This window comes from Pangasianodon hypophthalmus, chromosome 1 (genome assembly GCF_027358585.1).
Source record: "Pangasianodon hypophthalmus isolate fPanHyp1 chromosome 1, fPanHyp1.pri, whole genome shotgun sequence".
Lineage (NCBI taxonomy): Eukaryota > Metazoa > Chordata > Actinopteri > Siluriformes > Pangasiidae > Pangasianodon > Pangasianodon hypophthalmus.
This window is the reverse complement of record NC_069710.1, coordinates 1464151-1476977: the sequence shown is the minus strand read 5'-3', so window position 1 is coordinate 1476977 and position 12827 is coordinate 1464151. Positions and strand designations below refer to the sequence as shown.

General features: G+C 40.5%; 1 protein-coding gene across 2 annotated transcripts in view; it reads right to left on the bottom strand.

Moving 5' to 3' along the window:
- Window positions 1-12827, bottom strand: part of LOC113526505 (transcription factor HIVEP3) — a 56440-nt gene that overhangs the window by 18898 nt on the left and 24715 nt on the right. The window contains exon 2 of one of the 2 annotated variants that reach the window (XM_053237853.1): window positions 563-746. The exons of the other annotated variant lie outside the window; for it this stretch is intronic. The gene's annotated coding sequence lies outside the window, so the exon portion shown is untranslated. The remainder of the gene's footprint in view (window positions 1-562; window positions 747-12827) is intronic. 2 annotated transcript variants of the gene reach the window in all.

Below are 12827 nucleotides of genomic sequence, written 5' to 3'. Positions count from 1 at the left end.
GCCACAGACAACAAGGACTTAACAGCTGCAGAAACGGTGACCAAAACACACAACACGGTCAACAGTTTTCATAACTCACAGGGTGGATCGTTGCATCAACAGGTACCATGTTAACGTGACTGTCAGAAAATCTATTACATTTAAATATCGCAGCAAAGACTGTGTCATTTCAGATAAATCTTTGTGTTCGAGCAAGTGTGTGGATTTTCCTGGGTTATGATAGTGTAGCACTATCACATTTAGGAACGCAGTTAATGTAATAAGATTCTAACTGGTTGTACTACATACATTTTCCTGAGAATACAACATAAAAACATGGCACAACTAGGTAGTATACATACCTTCAAGTCGAAGGATAAACGATCAGGAACCTAATAATACACTGACACACCGATTTCACATCCAGCTGTTATGCCATGAGAGTTTACCCAAGTAATGCTGTGTCATGGACTACATTCTTTGTAACTCAACACCCATTTACAGAAGTAATTACACACATGCGATTACCCCGTGTAGAAACCACCTCTGCTTCCCTTTATTTCCAATACATTAAAGTACTCACAGTAAAACAGTCTCGTAATTCCGCTTTGTGTCAGCTGTTCAAACAAACCAGCATGCAGAAGAGGAGAGCCAGAAGGCAGTGCAATCCTCCACCCGAGTCCTCCTGCTCTTCACAGCTACAGCATGAATGAGAGCCACCAAGTGATACAGCGGATATGAATGTTTGCATTTGAGTGGGTGTATTTCTGTGAAATAAGTGAGGAGGGAAGGAGGGGGAGAGAGAAAGAGTAAGAGAGAGAGAGTGAGTGAGGAAAATAAGGTGTAAAACAAGGACACACACTGTCACTGATGCAAAACACCACTCTTACACAGCATTGCAGTGCATTTGTAGCCTGTGCTGATCACCCACAGCCCAGCTGAAGCACACAGACTGCCCCTGCTCAAATGTGGAAGCTGTTATAATTACAACAGCAAGTGCGTAATAAGTCTGAAACAATTACAATAAAGTAAGCTAATTTGGCTGCTCTGGATGGTTCCGCATGGAAACACCCTAAAGATTTGCACTTCCCAAAAACAGTTTATGCCTAAGACCTTTGCTTCAGTCCATAGGCTCGTGTGGAAACCGTGGATTTGTACATAATAACTGCTGCTGTAATCATAAACACTGTCCGGTGCTCATTCCAGCACTCCAGCAAAATGTTCACACTGAACATCGTTTCAAAACACTCAGTACTGTTTGCCTTTACTCTTCTGTAATGATTTCTAATCCCTCTATCCAGTGTCACCCAGAAGAGGATGGATTCCCTTTTGAGGCTGGTTCCTCTTGAGGTTTCTTCCTCGTGCAATCTCGAGGAGTTTTTCTTGCCAATGTTGCCTCTAGCTCACTCATTAGGGACCTAAATATAAATCTACACCCGGAGTTCTGTAAAGCTGCTTTGTGACAAGGTCTATTAATAAAAGTGCTATGCAGATCAAATTGACCTGAATGGTTCTATCTTTCTGTTTATTGCGAACTGACAGCTGTATATGCATGAAATATTTTATTCATATTTTATTACAATATTATCTCGGCTATAGGCATTAGTGTAATTATCAAATTCTTTTACATCACATGAAAAGTGAGTTAGCCATAACAGTGTAGCTCAGTGAACATTATGCTACTCTGAGTTAACATATTCAATATCTGATGTTACTAATTACTGTTACTGTATTAATAAATCTAATGTACCCTGTTTTCACATGGGTATGTTTCAGGCCTTCTACTTTTTCATTCATTCACCTTCAGTAACCACTTTATTCTGGTCAGGGCTACAGTAGATTCAGAGCCTAGAACACACCTGAAGTAGCTGTTTCAGTTAAACACATAAGAAAAAGCTTAGATAAATATTTATCTTCAACTGTTAAAGCTGCTCATCATTGGCAAGTTTTCTTAACAAACAGGAAGTTCATTCATTTTTATCCCAGGGGAAATCATAGGCATTCCCGCATGCTTCACTATTACAGCCTCCTGCCATGTCACCTGCCGTGCATTTTTATAGCCTCACTCTGTATTAACTGAAGTTAAGCTATCCTGCTTACTGAGTAAGAGCACAGCCACTTTTGGGCTTATTGTCTCTCGGACAAAGTTAACTGTGGGAATGGCATACACCATTTTATAACCATCAGCATTAAAGTGAGTACATTATTGGTAATTACATGAAGTGATAGTCAAACTTGTAGAAGTGATTCCATGGTGTGTAATGCGCAACTAGGGATCTAAGCGATCTGTGTTTGTTTTCATTATTATTATTATTATTATTATGATTATTATTATCATTATCATTACTCAGTTAATACAGTGTGAGGCTATACAAATGCACCTCAGGTGACATGGCAGGAGGATGTAATAGTGAAGCATGTGGGAATGCCTATGACTTCCACTGCGTTAAAAATGAATGAACTTCCTGTTTGTTAAGAAAACTTGCCAATGATGAGCAGCTTTAACTGTTGGTGATAAATATTTATCTCAGCCTTTTCTTATGTGTTTGACTAAAACAGCTACTGCACATAACGCTGTTGACTGAAATAACTACACAGGAATAGAAGAGATTGTTGTAGGAAATTCTAGGCCATACTTTGGAAAACTGTGCTGGCTCTAAAAATATGCATCAAATGGGGTTTTCCCACTGAACTGAAAAGAACAGACATTTCCTCACTGCTTACCAGTAAGAAGAGCAGTGGAAACATGTCCAAACGTTTTCCACAAAATCTAAAATGAGAGAGAACTGTGGTTGACCTCTGATACCTGACTCTTAACACTGCCACTACTAGATAAAGCTTAGATTAAATCAAGGCCTATCCATTAATCCATATGTGGAACTGGATAAAAAAATAAAAAGCACACGTCTCTTTTATATTCATTCATTTATCTTCAATAGCTGCTTTATCGTGGTCAGGGTCGCGGTAGATCCTGAGCCTATCCTGGGAACACAGGGAATGAGGTGCGAACACACCCAGGATGGGACGCCAATCCACCACATTCACACACTCATTCACACCTAGATGTTAACTTAGCATAGCCATTCCACTTACTGATATATTGGGAGGTGGGAGGAAACCAGAAATCCCAAAGGAAACCCACAGAGACATTATATAAAACTCTATACAGACAGTAACCCGAGCTCTGGATCAAACCGAAGACCCTGGAGCCGTGAGGCGGTGACGCTATCTGCTGCGCCATTGTGCCGCCCTTCAGACGTTCATTTCAAGTAAATTAATATCTTAGTTCCATTAACATTTATAAAGGAAGCTGAATCTGCAAAAGCATTCATACTGCAAATTATCACTCAGGCCAAACTTTATCTCACCATTTCTACTTCATTTTAACCCTCTCACATTCCATCCTCGGCTTAATACCAAGTTAATTTAAACATTACTTTTGGCATTTGTGTATTATTGACTTGGTGCTAGACACATACTTGTGACTAAGCTGAGGTGAGTCATGTTACCCAAGTAGCTTGCGTTCACAGCGTGACCACTGGTTGACCTTACTCAACAAGTTTTGGTGCAATATCACAGGCTGTGTATCCTCAATTGTAACTCTTGGCCCTCAGCATCACCAAATGTTTATATTCACAAGCTTTGTTCTCTGTGCACTGGTTCTCTCCTCTCCCTCTACTTCTCCATCTCTATCAATCATGCTCAAAGAGTGTGTTGTTGGTGAGAACGGTCAGCTGTGTGCAGGACATTGTGCACCCCATTGTGCATGCCCTGTGGCAGTGACCGTATTGTGTGCAGCTGAATGCGATCTCTGTGGTCATCGGCATCACCCTGCTGGGACCACACACCACACATCGGCCATACTGTACTCCTCTGCGAGGGGAATTCGCACTTCCGTCACCTTTGTCTTCTGTTTTTCCAACAAGAGATGGGGTTGCTGAAAGACAACAGAGGCTGTGTTGGCGCGAGCGACAGGATGAAGCTGCTTGCACACAGGCATAACAGACTGTGGCGTTAACTGGATCATCCCTCAGAAACGGCTTCTTCCTCACTATTAAAGCTCATATGAAGCACTGTAGGCTACCTACTGCAGGTGTCTTATTGTCCCACAATATGATAAGCTCCTGAAATGATCACAGAAAGGCAGCGGCAATAACGTGGCTAACAATAAATGCTTTCTGCTTCTGAGTGCATCATTGCTGATGCATTTTGACTCAGCTGTTTTACAAGAAATGTACTGTGCAAATGCATCAAGTGAATCTGGTGACAGATGATGATTGCAAGAAATGGTGTAATAGATTTGACTGGCAGCAGCAAAACACCACCTTGTTAATGTCATGTGGTTCTTTGATTCACATTTACTGTTTGTCAAAATCAGAGGGATAATTCCAGTCAAACTGTGCAAGAGATATTATCAGCTAGATAACTAAATAAGTTCAGGAAACTGCACTGAAACCTATTAAAAAAGACTAATGGTGGCTCTGTGCTCTTATTCAGACCTAAACCCAGAGGAAGAACTGTCAAAGAAAGAAAAGCCAGATGTTAGGGCATCAGTCAGAGATGATCAGATGGCTCCCCCCCCCCCCGACCCCCAGATGTTGCAGCAGCTGACTGCTCACTCGCTATACTCAAGAAGATGGGGTAACATTCTGCGATGTCTGTCTCACCTCCTAATGACTTCTGTTCCTTAGGGATTCCCTGAACTGCTCTTATGCAATTGCTTATGTAATCTTTTATTCAGAGTAGGGATGCACTGATATCATGTTCATACACATACGCATAAAAAATGCTCTGATACCAACATTCGATACCCTGACATATGAGACGTGTGTGACTATGTGACGTAAGCCTAGTGTACATTGCCACGCTAATAAACAGACACAAATTTACAGTGATCTGGACAAATATCATGACTTACGATGGTAATCAAAGCAAAACACAATGCAAACTCTGCTGCTCCTTGAAATTATCAAGAGAAGGAACTACAGCATCTTGCTACAGTACAAGTAATCTGAAAAAACATCTTAAACATGAAACTCAGCACGTCATTGCTAGCAGCAAACGCCAGCCAATGCAGGCAAGGTGAGAAAAATGTCTACAGACAAACCTAGGTGAGTAAAAATAACAGCTCTTTCCCAGTATACTGTTCTTGATAATCACTATCAGTCATTGACAACAAGGGATTCTGATGCAATAAAAACAATGAAGTGTACTTTATTTACAGCTGTACAGAAGTGGAACAAAGCTTGCTCTTCTCCACAGCAACCCTACTTGATCCAAGGTAACTAAAGAAGCTGATTGTTTAGTAATAGGTTACTCATGTCAGTGTCGGTATCAAGCAGTACCAAAAAAAGTATGATCCTGCTTGGAAGTTGTAAGTGTAATCGTCACTAACCATACACTGACGTCTGTGGAGCCAGGTACAGTCAACTGTTTTAGGATATATTATGAAACACTTGCATAAGAGTTAATGCATAATGCACCAAATCTCTCAGGAGTGCTAGACAGTCACTACCCTCTCAGGCCGTCACGCTGCATCACAAGCCTGTCGAAATGGTTAATCCTCAAAGAAATGGAGTTGTGTGTGTTGGGTGTTTAATAGTTGTCCTAACTACAGAGGCAAGCAGGGTTGCACATTCTCCCAGCCTCCATACAATAGCCTAGTCTCTCCACTGTTTGTGTTCCCTGACAGAGGGTGTGTTGGGGGCTTGTTTTCAAAGCCCACAAGATACAGGAGTCCTTTGTCTCCTCTCACGTCGCCACACAGTCTCACTCAAAGTGCGTGGCCTGAGGGTGGCGATGTGGAAAGCAAAAATAGACCCCATCCTGAATGAATAAACATCAATACCTGAAGAGGTAGCAACCTCCACAACCTATTCACACTCCTTTTCATTGCGGGCAAGGGAACCGTAACTGACCCACCACACTCGATCTCCAGCACTCAAGCCAACAACAATTTCACTTATGACCTCTTTTCTCCCCAACAACGGGACACTTCTCCATAATTACTCTTCATTGTGTGGCGACAGAATGATCCATAACTTGTTATTAAATGTTTTGATAGCATTGTTGGGCATGTAACGTGGTTATGCATACTCTGAAGGGGGGCGACTGGCTTGGCTTGCCAAATGTTCATATCAAATTTTATGAGGGACGTTTATGTTGTTTTGGCAGAATGCTGAACTGTAATTTAGACTAAATTATTGGTTTTGGACTCTGCAGACAGGCAAACAGATGGAATATATTTTTGTGCTGGTTTCCCAGAAAACCCAGGGATCTGTAAAAAGTGTTAAAGGTAAAAATGGAGCTTTCTTAGAAAAACATTTGCATGGGGGTTTCATGCGTGTAAGCACAGAAGAGCAGAGTGATAGAGTCTAGAGGAGACTTGTAAGAGAAGTTACAAGCCTGAAAAAATCCACACTCTTCCATCAGATTGATTCAGAATTCAGGTCACATTGTTGGTCAGGTGTTACCACACAGTGATTGACATATCTGAAAAATGGTCACCCTGTTGCCTTACTCCAGTGGGGAGACGGCTTTCCAGCCAGTACAACAAAGACCAGAGAGAACAGAACATTCAGAACATGACTAGTAAATTGCCATGCACAGATACACCCACTCATACAGTAAGCTTCACTGAGCCGCCTCCTAATGGACTTCTCGATGCGAGTCCTTTGTTTTCTTTTATAGGAGATCAATACATTTCTTCTTTGGACCCGACATCTGATCCCATAAAGCTCTGACAGACCTCCCCTCTGTGATCTCTCTGCATTGCATTAATTCCAAGTCTTATTCTCTTACACTCTCCAGGGCAGGGCAGTTGTATACAGAAATAATAATAATAATCATAATCATAATAATCATAATAATAATAATAAAAACCACAACACAGATGTACAGTTGTGTTTTAACATTAACGTGGTTCAGAGTTCAGGACTCTTGGCATCTTAAGAACTGTGAGAGACTGTCGCTGTCGTTCATCTCAACAGCTTATACCTCTGGAGAACCTCAGAGTATAGTAAGTGTGTATTTGATTTATGAGCATCAGTGGCATAGGTTAATACGACAATAAATCATCTGTGCAGCCACAACTCAAGCAAGAGGTAGTACGAGTTCACATTTAGTTGAAAATGTTATTCAGGGGGAAAAAAAATCTCTCTCCTCTGATGCCCTATTGATTATGAAGGCCAAGAAAAGCTCTGACTGGGAAAATAATGAGGCTAACCTGAAGAGCCAGATGGAGGAATAATACGAAAGCAAAGTGGAGAGAGCTCTGAAGAGGAGATGAGAAAAAAGAAACCATGTTTGGTATGAAAACGTCAGATAGAAACTACCAACTGTCATGACAGTCATCATAAGAATCTGAGTATATGAGGCAAAAGTCAGAGGGTTAGAACAAGGAAGTAAAAAAAAAAAAAAAGAAAGAAAAAAGAGCGTGATGTGTCATACGCTAGAAGAAACACGATATTAATAGAAAGAGGAAGTTCCATATTTAGAAACCACCCACGGATCTCTTTAAGCCTACTCATTTTGCTGTCACTGTGTGGCAGATGAAACTCAAAGGAAACCACAAAGCAACAATGCTACAACGTTCCTTCGATCAACAAATGCATGACCTACATGTCTAGGAAGTGGTCACAGAGGCAGGTAGTTGGCATGACATAAGAAATTGCATGAGGCGAGGGGGTGTGACAATGAGTGTGTTTTCACACGCTGTGGGTTGAATGTTCAAAAGAACCGCTGCTAGCTTTTTGAAAAAAAAAATATATATATATATGTATATATAAGCTTAGATTCAATTCAAGAATCTTTTCAAAGCCTATCTAATCTCTAAGAGGATATATAGATATAAATTGTGGCACTGAACAGTTGGCCATCATTGGACCAGACTTGCAGGCATTATTTCCATGATCCCATTATGAAAGTGTTGATAACTGATCTACAGACTAACTAGACTACATAATCAATATAGAAAAAAAAAACCACATAGCACATCATTTAAGTGTTATACATCAAAGAGAGAAAGGTAAAAAAAGAGACTAAGCTGCACGCTCATCTTATCTCATCTCAGCTTTTACACCCAACCTACACTGCTACTTTGATTTGATGCGTGTAAGTGTTAGGAAATGACACCAACAGTTTAGTCAGGTTCATGTACTGGATTTCACATGATTTTATCACGAGCGTAAAGATAATTTTACACCAAAAGCAACTCAGCCTGAGCATGTTGGGGAGTTGGGCATTCATTTGTGCTTTCCTGCACTGGTTTAGTATAACATTCAGATATCTGTAGATATTATAAACATGCATTACCAGTGTATAGTATAAGCCCACATATAGTTTGTTAATCCGAAGATCCTGACTTCTATAATCTGTTGTAGTTAGGAATTTCACCAGGTTTAGATTTTAAACAATGCCAGACCGCAAGCTCGTACACTAGACTACAAACTGAAATATCATAATTTCAATTGTGGGCATAACCTGCAAAATATAGCATGAATATTGAATTTTGTATTTTAGTTAGCTAGAACGCATGAACATATATATATTTTTTTAAATAGCTGCTCTGCACTATACAGATTACGATCTATATTAATTATTAAATATTCCATAAATCAAGACTTAGAACTACATTAGTATTAGAACGATGCTATAAATAATGGTTGGTAAAAATCTCCTGCGATTCCATCCGCAGCTCAGGCATTGGATCATCACCCCAAGCTGGCAAACCTGAGCTTTAGTGCCAAGTGGCAGGTGAAGAGCAGGCCACGAGACACTGTGGCTTTTCTAATGAAAGTGTTAATTCAATCTGTTTCATAAACAGGCCTCGACCCACACCTCCACTCTACACCAAACACACGCAGCACTGCTCAACCGTATACAAAAAAACAAGAACAGGCTGCAGGATGTGAGCCAGCTTCCAACCGCAAACACCCCACCCTGCTGGGCACTCAGAGGCCCTGCTAAGTGGGAAGCATACTCACACCAATTCAATTTATCCACTCCGTCACCTCCGCCATGCCTACAAGCACCTCCATTCATACATACGCCGGACAGCTTGCTCTCAGGTCCTGTAGTGACATTCTGCAGCAGTAGCTAGCATGTAGCACTAAAGCAAGCTTTGAGTAGTGTTCATGTGTGTCTACAAATAGCTCAAATGTGGGTCTATATGTAATCTGCCACGATTTACATCAAGTTTGTGCACATGGCATCACATACACAAAGTCCTTCTGTTTTCTAACAATGACCTTAACTGTTTAAAACATGGGTTTAATAAGTCTACGCATTGTAAAAGCTTGTGCTCGTTATTAAATGAGACTGCCTTTATGTATTATAAAGATGTTGGTAGAGATAATATCACCTCAATGGAGCAATTCATGCAGAAATTCAGACGTGTGATGACTGTTACAAAGGGTAATATTCATTCATTCATCTTCAGTAACTGCTTTATCCTGTTTAGGGTCAAAGTGAATCCTGGGGACACTCGGCTCAAGGCGGGAGAATTCACCCCGGATGGGATGCCAGTCCACCACAAAGCAAACACACACACACACACACACACACACACAGTCACACCTATGGGCAACTTAGCATTGTCAATCCACCTACGTGCATTTTTTTGGGAGATGCAAGGAAAGTGGAGAACCCAGGGGAAACCCATGCACGCAAGGGGAGAACATGCAAAACTCCTCACAGAGAGTAACCTGAGCTCAGGATCGAACCAAGGACCCTGGGGATGTGACACAGCAATGCTACCAACTGCGCTGCCAAGATAAGATGCCAAGATGCCAGAGGAAAATACACTCACCATCCACTTTATTAGGAACACCTGTACATTCCTGCAGTTATCCAATCAGACAATCATGTAGCAGCAGCACACATGCATAAAATCATGAAGATACAGATCAAGGCGTTTCCACCCACAGAACTGTCGCTCACTCAATATTTTTCATTTTTCGCACCATTGTGTGTAAACTCTAGAGACTGCTGTGTGTGAAATTCCCAGGAGATCAGCAGTTTCTGAAATACTCGAACCAGCCCATCCGGGACTGGCAACCCTGCCACAGTTAAAGTCACACAGATCACACTTTTCATTCATTCTGATGTTTGATGTGCACATTAACTGAAGCTCTTGACCTGTATCTGCATGATTTTTATGCATTGTGTTCCTGCCACATGATTGGCTGATTAGATAACTGCATAAATGAGCAGGTGTACAGATGTTCCTAATAAAGTGGACGGTGAGTGTATTAGAAAACAGCAATTTGCCTTCTTCAGAAATCTCATAGTCCCATAGTTCAAATTACATAAACTTCAGAAATTAGATTGAATGAGCCTTAATTCAATTCCACACTAAGAAATACGGGTGGCTCAGCTTTATATTCCTGCTTGCAAGTCAACTCTGTTTTCGCAGCAAGGCCTCCTCTGACAGAAGAGGTTATTTCTGTTCTCCTGCAGGTCTCCTGGCTCACTATTACAGCATGCTGGTAAAGAGAGATGGCAAAGCACAGGGACTACACTATTCCTGTGCAGCCTGTGGAGGACCACAGACACACACACACAATAATAAAGTAAAATAAAATAAATATTATAGTGTTACTGTTGCAGGACTGCAGGATCTTAATGGTTTCACTTCATTAGATGGCAGCATAACCACTACACCATCACAGTAGTCTATGGAAGAAACATCATACAAAGCAGATTGTAAAAATATATATATATATATATATATATATATATATATATATATATATATATATATATATATATATATATATATATATATATACACACACACACACACACACACACACACACACCAAAATGAATTGATATATAAAACCTAGAATGGTCGGTGACTCTAGTGTATGAAGAAACATACTTGGTTAACATGCGTCTCAACTTGGTTAATACACAACATTTGCTCCACCTTATGCAGTTCTAGCTGTGCTAAGAGTTTGTTTTGGCTTTACTTTCTTTACCAATTTCACAGCAAGTCACTTGAGGTCAGCTACAGGGAATACACTGCAATGCTGAAATAAACAGGACTTCACTGGGGATCTAGCCAGTGTCAACACCTATATACTGCTTGGCAACAAAGTACTAAGTCCAGCAAACACGTCACTTCTTTGGTCCATATCTCCCAAGAAAGCAGAAAAAAAAAAAGATTGAATGGAATGATATACACTCTCACAGCATAGGGAAGGCTTCAGCCATACCCAGAAGATATCCAGCTTGCTGTGACACTTAATATGTCAGTAATAATGTACTCGGGATGTGCTAAGGGACTGTGGGGGCTCTCAGTTACAAATGCAACTGGCCCACTTTCCTCCGTCACATGGAAAGAAGTGTGTCAGAGGAGCAGGCACTAACTCGCCACTGATCTGAAATCAGGTCAGAATGGACACTAGGGATCCAGACACACACCCACAAATACAGGCCCACACACACACACACACACACACACTGCATGGGGATGTGCAAACAGGAGAACAACACACAGGCACTTAACACCAGTTCTGCTCTGTAATGCAACTTATACTACACAAACTGGACATTTCAATGGACGATTGAGGCGGAGACAAATAATAAGGTCACGCAACTGAACCAGTGAATTAACGTGTTCTTTTTATGCATGCTGACAGGGAAACTGTATATCTGCACACCATGCCACACGCGTCAATGTGAAATTACAACTGTTGGAAATAAGTGAATCTGGGGTCACATGACCCTTGTCAGGGGGATTGGTACCCTGCTCTGGCAGCTGTCATCAGCTCATAAAAATCTGTTGAAGGGAAATCTGACGCCGCATAGAATGTCGATGATCCCTCCCTGCAGTTCTCTTACAAACCTTCTTCCCCTCCAGTCCTTCTGCCTGAGTCCAAGTCTTTCCAAGAGCTCACTGAAGAAGTCCCTCGAGGGCATGTCTCTAATGAAAGTGCTGGAGAACACATTTCCCCTGTCTGGACTCTCTAACTGATCAGTTACTCAGAACCTGTACGAATGGGACAGGAGACTCTTTTATAATGAAACATGGGCTTTTAGACATACAGCACTTCACAGAATGGGAAATCAAAAAAGCAATAAAATTACATCTGATATTCAAAGCTCTAAAAACAATCTAACAAAATAAGAGCTTCATGCTGCAAATCATGTGTGTAAAAACTTCTAAGTGTAAAAATTGAATGCAGTGTTTCCCACAGATAGATGATGATTGGTTGCCTTGTCGAGCTAAACTGACAACAGCCCAAGCATTTTTTTTGTCCCATTCAAATAAATGAGTGAATGAAAGAAATATAAATAAATTAGTAATCTATAAATAGATTAATGCCAGTTGTGGAAGTGACTCTAGAGCCATGGAATTCTCAAGTGTGGTTATTATTTTATTACACTGATGGAAATCACAACCTACCATTATCAGAAGTATTATATAGTTCTTATAGTCATGAGCTTATTTGATGGTCACTTGAAATGAATGGATTTAATCCAAACCTCAAAAACTCATTAGGCCTATAAATAATGCTGACTTGGACCTAATGCATTCTGTCACTGTAAACAATAAAAATAAAGTAAATAAATAAATAAAAATAAAAAGCTCTATGGCCAAAATATTATGGCACACATTAAATAATGAGCTTAATATTTGAATAATTGGATTATGTTCATTAATAAATTTGTGCTAAGGGTTTTTTTGTTTATTCAAAACTATTGTTTCAAAAACTTTGAGAACCTTTGCTCTAGACAGTCAACATCACTTTTCATCACTTACTATTTCCGTCTCATAAAAGTCAGACTGCATCGGGGAAAATCCTAGTTTAGTGCGCCACAGTTACGTGTAGAACAAACAA